This window comes from Jaculus jaculus, chromosome 4, assembly GCF_020740685.1.
Source record: "Jaculus jaculus isolate mJacJac1 chromosome 4, mJacJac1.mat.Y.cur, whole genome shotgun sequence".
Classification (NCBI taxonomy): domain Eukaryota; kingdom Metazoa; phylum Chordata; class Mammalia; order Rodentia; family Dipodidae; genus Jaculus; species Jaculus jaculus.
Genome location: NC_059105.1, coordinates 133,158,941 through 133,164,940, shown reverse-complemented (window position 1 = coordinate 133,164,940; position 6,000 = coordinate 133,158,941). Strand labels below are relative to the sequence as shown.

The 6,000-nt window shown below is 42.4% G+C and overlaps 1 pseudogene; it reads left to right on the top strand.

Annotated features, from left to right (window-relative positions):
• Positions 1 to 646: 646 nt before the first annotated feature.
• Positions 647 to 1,303, top strand: LOC123460260 (annotated as a pseudogene).
• Positions 1,304 to 6,000: the final 4,697 nt, after the last annotated feature.

Sequence of the window (6,000 nt, the reverse complement as noted above, 5' to 3'; positions counted from 1 at the left end):
CTTTAATCCATTTGGATTTAATTCTTGTGCATGGCGAGAGAGAAGAATCTATTTTCATCCTTCTGCAGATATAGATCCAGTTTTCCCAACACCATTTGCTGAAGAGGCTGTCTTTTCTCCAATGGGTATTTTTGGCATTTTTATCAAATATCAGGTGGCTATAGCTACTTGGGCTTACATCTGGGTCCTCTGTTCTGTTCCACTGATCTACATGTCTGTTTTTGTGCCAGTACCATGCTGTTTTTGTTACTATGGCTCTGTAGTATAGGTTAAAATCAGGTATGGTGATACCACCACAGGCTGGTTACTTTTGTGTAGCAGTGTCCCCTGCTAGCACAGAACGTTGTTGGCCATTTCCTCCTCCCCACCCCGCCCCCCACCAGAAGCTCATGAAGCACTTTCCAGCACTAAACAAGCTAACCATGTAGAAGCTGGCTTCCTTCCAGATTCCAGCCATATCTCTTCATGTTCTGCATTAGCAGTATGTGGTGTCTTCAGCAATAGAGTCTTACCTTTTACCTCAGGCAGGTAATCAATTGCTTTGACAAAAAAGCCTGTCTTGTTTTGAGAACCTCATAGGTGTCTCCAGTCAACAGCTTGATGTGGGTTGCAACCGATTTCTGGTACTGGAAGGTACAAGCCATAACACAATGTAGGAGCAATTGTATTCCATCCCAAGTCCACTGTCTCATTGAATCAAAAAAGATGTCAACCTAGCCTCCTATGCTGCTGACAATTTTGTGAAGTTTTGGAGTCTTCATAGTGATGAGCCAGGGGCTGATATTGAAGGCCATACAGTGCATGTGGCCAGGCTAATGTGGTAGCCATCAGGACGTTTCCTGGGTACCACCTGCTATGCCCATTCATGGCACTTGTGGGATTTAGAGGCTCAAGAAGAGATCCTTCATCAGGAAGGCCACAGCATGGGTTGTATTTCCATCAGATGGCTCTTTGGCTGGCACTGGGGGACTGAGTGCTTTTGGTCAAGTTTGTGACCTGCGCACTGGTCGCTGCATCATGTTTCTAGAAACCTACCTGAAGGAAATCTATGGAATCTCCCAGTGGCTACCATATTGCAGCTGGCAGTGGTGACAACACCTGCAAAGTATGGGACCTGTGACAGCAACTCGGCATCTATACCATCCCTGCCCATCAGAACTTAGTGACTGGTGTCAAGTTTTAACATATCCATGGAAACTTCTTATTCGCTGGTGCCTGTGATAACACAGCCAAGATCTGGACACACCCAGGCCGGTCCCTCGCTAAAGACTTGGACCAGCTGCAGGTCCAAGAAAGTAGGTAAGAAACTATAGTTATTTGTGACTTTACTCAGAATAAGCTCTTTTAGTAAAATTGTCTAGGGAGAATATCCCACCAGACGGTTTCTGTTCCCTCAAGGTTCTCTGAGATAAGGGAAGTTTATCCATTGGAAGTAGACAAGCCCATCAAGGCCACAGGTTTCTGAGGCTTCTTTATTGCCTGCTGATCTTAGGGATAGTTATTAACTCTTTAGTTCCCTCTAGTTTTCAGGGAAGGCTATTAACCCTTCAGTCCAGACTCTCTGGAATAATAAAAAAGACTGGGGATAATTGGGCATGTGTGGGGTATCTAGGGGAGGACTGCATGGGCCCAAACAGGGGTGATGACTCATCTCCAACTACTTCCTAATGGGGGCAGTAGACTTCTCGGGGTGTCCCACACAGTCCTGTGGAGGTTGGATGTTCAGGAGATGATACTCAGTGGCCATGAGGAATTCAGGGACTCATCATGAAGTGAAGGCATGTATTCTGTCTTGGAGGAACTCAGTGGGGCATCTGAGTATATAAGGATCAAAAAGGAAAATTAGCAGAATCATAACAATAGGGCCCAATAAAGAGCTTAACCATGGAAACCATTGCCATAAACCTGACCAAAACTTACTCTCATGGATTTAGTTAATTTCTCGTTTGATTTTATCTATCTAATAATTTTATTTATCTAATAATTTTATTTATCTAATAATATTAGAATTATCTGTCATGTTGAAGCAGCACATTCCAGGGCATTACTGACATCCAATGTGATGTTTGAATAATAGAAAATCCATAGCATCTCTATTTTGTAATATTGAAACTTAGAGTTTTTTCATTTTTTAGTTAATTTTTGCCAGAACCCATGCAGTGAGAATAGCAGTTTTACTGAAAATACAGGCCAATTTTGAGACTTCCTTTTAAGACCTGGAACAGGCAGGACTAAAGCTGATATGATAGCTGCCTGTTTTGGATCTAATAAGATCAAATTGTCATCACAGTTGGAGGGAAATCTCTTTTTTTTCCTCAATTTTTATTAACATTTTCCATGATTATAAAAAAAGGGCAATCTCTTGATAATTCATTGGGAAGGGGTTAGGGAAGGTAGTAAGGGAAGGACCTATCCAATGGAACAGATTCCATAGAATTTGGCAGGAAGGCTTGGTAGGTTGTTTGGTCTCAGAGGAAGACCCAAGCCTTGGGTAAACATTTGTCAGAAGGCAAAGAAATATTCCCTTCAATGGAACAATTAGGAGTTGAGGGTCTATGAGAGGTTAGGAGGAGGGTATATTTGATGTGTAAGCAGCATTGTTGGATAGTTAGAAAGATTGGGAGTGTTGGATTAGAATGAGGCACAGGATAGTCTTGTGTTTTAATTTTGTCCCCAAGGACATTAACACATTCATTATATCTGATGGACAGGCTCATGAGATTATTAGTTAACAGTTGATGGATAGTGTTTTCCTCCTGTAGGCAAAAGGAACATATTTGTTCATTTTGTCAACAGCCAGTTGTACCTAGAAGTTTTGAGACCCTATTCTGGGACCCTAGAGGGCTCATGGAAACCCTTACATTTAAGGTAGCCTTTGAGTAAGCACACTGTATCTGTGGGGAATCCCCTTTTAAGTTTAATACAAGAATATATCCCTGAGTCTTAAAAGTTAGCAAGAGTTTTATAAATACCATAGTTTATGTTTTCTCTTTTACATCAGTCTGTGAGTCTTTTTCCATGGTCCCTGCATGAAACCTTGAGGAAATATTTCTTGATCATCCTTATACCATTTAATAGGGTCAATTATGGTGTCAGGACATGAAAAGGTATAGCTTAGCATTAAGAGAAATCCTGCAGTGGCAAGTCCTATTAGGAATACAGAGGGGACACATGTGTCAGATAAGGTGTAAGCAGAAGTTATGATCTTTGGGAAGAGTTGGAAATGGGTAGAGTATGGTAGAAAGAGTAAGGTGAATAGAAGGGGTATCATTTTATGATTTTAATGATAATGAAATATGACCATAATAAGAGGGTGAAAGCTGCCTTTTCAGTGCAGGACCAGCTAGAGGGTATGGCTGTGATCAGTCCAATGTGAAGGATTGCAGCTGTTATGAAGGCGAGGACAAGGGGAAGGATGGAGCAGAGCATGAGCAATCCTGGTGAATGGCAAAATAAAGGGCAAGAGTAAAGAACTTAATCTGATGGGACTGAAAAGAAAAAAAAAAAAAAGTGTCTCATAACCAAAGGATTTTAGTAGTCTTGAGTAGATGATCAAAGGTGTGGACAAGCCATGGCATTAACCAAATGTTCTCTAACAGGTCAGTCAGGAAAAGGTGAAACTGATGAAACTCAGAGTCATTCAGTAGATGTGGAAAAGAAAGCATAAGGTTAATAGCAGTCTTAGTTGTCTCTTCAGGAATGGATGAGCGATGAGAAATTTTGAGTTTGGTGAAATTTAGGAGGGTGGAGGAGTAGGAGGGAGGTGTTTACTTGAGGCATGAAAGACAAAACCAAGGAGCAAGATTTGGAAGTTTGGCAGCTGTGTGGGTAAGGAGAATAACTTTATTATGTCCTTGCCATTTAGGTTGTAAGGAGGAGTGGGTGTTAGGAGAAATATAAGCTTGGTCCTCAACTTGAAGAGAGGGAAGAGGAGCATTAGGGATAGTCTTGGAGAGGATTGAATCAGCAGTCTTCCACAGTTCTGCTCTGAGGAAAGAAAGAAAAAGTCTTGGGCAAGAGTAGGGGGCAGGTTTGAATTTGTGGAGTGAAGTCCAGGGGGGGATGATGGGACTGCCATACATTTATTCAAAGGAGCTGATGTTAGTTGGTTTACAGGGGAGGGCACGGAAATGAAGGAGAGCTAAGGATAGGAGTTTGATCCAGTCTAATTTTAGTTCCAGAGTTAGTTTAGTTAAGATTCCTGTGAAAAAACAACTGGCCCTTTCAACTTTTCCAGAGAATTGTGGGTGGTAGGGAATATGAAACTTCCAAGGTATATGAATGTCTGTGGCCACTTGTTAGGTGACAACCGAAATAAATTCTGAGCCATTATCAAATTGGGAGGAGGGTAAACCAAATTGGGGAATCAGTTCAGTAAGGAGGAATCTAGTGACTGTTGAGGCCCTCTTGTTCGCCGTGGAAAAGCTTCTATCCACCCTGAGAAGGTATCAATAAAGACCAAAAGATATTGCTAGCATTTGACAGAGGGCATGTGAGTAAAGTCTGTCTGCTAGTCCATGGCAGGAGAGGTTCCCCTCATTTGATGGGTTGGGAATTGGGGTGGAGGTATATTAGAGTAAGGATTAGTTTTCTGACAGACCAAGAAGCTGTAAAAGTTTGGAGAAACTGTTTGTCTTCAGGAGTGAGGTTGTATGAGCCTCGAAGGAAGAACAGCAAAGTGCTGTCAGCCAGATGGAACGGGGAGTGCAGGTATGAAAGCATCTCCTTAGTGGTGGGCTAGAAGTGCTGTGAGTGGTATGATGAGCTAGGAATAAAGGTGTAGTTCCGGGAGAGAGGAGGAAAGTGTTAGCCTGTTTCAAAGAGTGCTATGGGTAAGCGAAAGCCATTTGGCAGGCAAGAGTGTCTGCCTGGTTATTGAGAATAGAAATGTACTGTTTGTCTAGATAGTGGCCTTTGAAGTGAATGATAGCTGTTTGGGTGAGTAATATAGCTGAGTCTAAGAGTTCTTGGATAAGAGATAAGTTGATGATAGGGACCCTTTCTATTTAAGGAAGCCTCTTTCTCTCCAAATTAGAATATTTGAATGTATTATGTTATATGTATATTTGGAATCTGTATAGATATTCATACTGAGAATGGTTGTCGTGAGCTTATTAAAGAAATAAGTTCAGCTTGTTGTGAAGTAGTATATGGAGGCAGAGACCTTGCTTCTGTGATTTATGGGTACTGGGGATGTTGAGGATCACCCTGGAGGATGGCATAGCCTCCTATAAAGGATTCCTGTTTGAGGGCACTGCCATCAATAAACCAGTCAGGGGCATCAGGTAAGGGGGAGTCATGAATGTGCAAGAATGGATTCAGAGAGAAATCTAGACTATCTGTGCAGACATGAACGGGGCTATCATATGGTGTAGAGGAATGTGTGGCAGGTGAAACAGTAGCAGGGTTCAGAGGGGGAGATTGTTCAAAACGGACTGGGATCTAGAAGGTGAGTGTGGAGAATCTGGACATGGGGAGGGGGAGAAAGAGAAAGGCTCAGTGACTCGAGAGGTCCTTGGGAGAGTGAGAGGTGAGAATATGGAGAAGGCTAAGGAGGGATTTTTATTGGGCTCAGGGACAAGAAAGGCAATTGCTGCAAGTGTGTGGAGGGAGAGGGGGCCATTCCTGTTACCAAATCCAATTGTTTGGAAAGGTAAGCTGGGGGCAAAAAGTGTCACCTCCTTTTTGGCAGAGAATGGATAAGGCTTGTCCCTGGCTGACATGTAAGAAAAAGAAGAAAAAAAAAAAGCTTGTTAATGTCAGGTAGGGAAAGGATGGTGACAGTGGATAAAGATCATTTGAGAAGGTCTATGGGGGCCTGAAGGAACAAGGTAGATAGGAGTGGCTTATCAAGGGACCCCTTGGTGGCCTCATATAGAAGATGGGTTATGAGAGAGAAATTTGGACTCCAAATACAGAAAGAAATACACAGACCAAGCAATGCAAGGAGATCATATTTAGTATGGGGTAAGGGATAATTACTGAGATCCTTAATTCTGG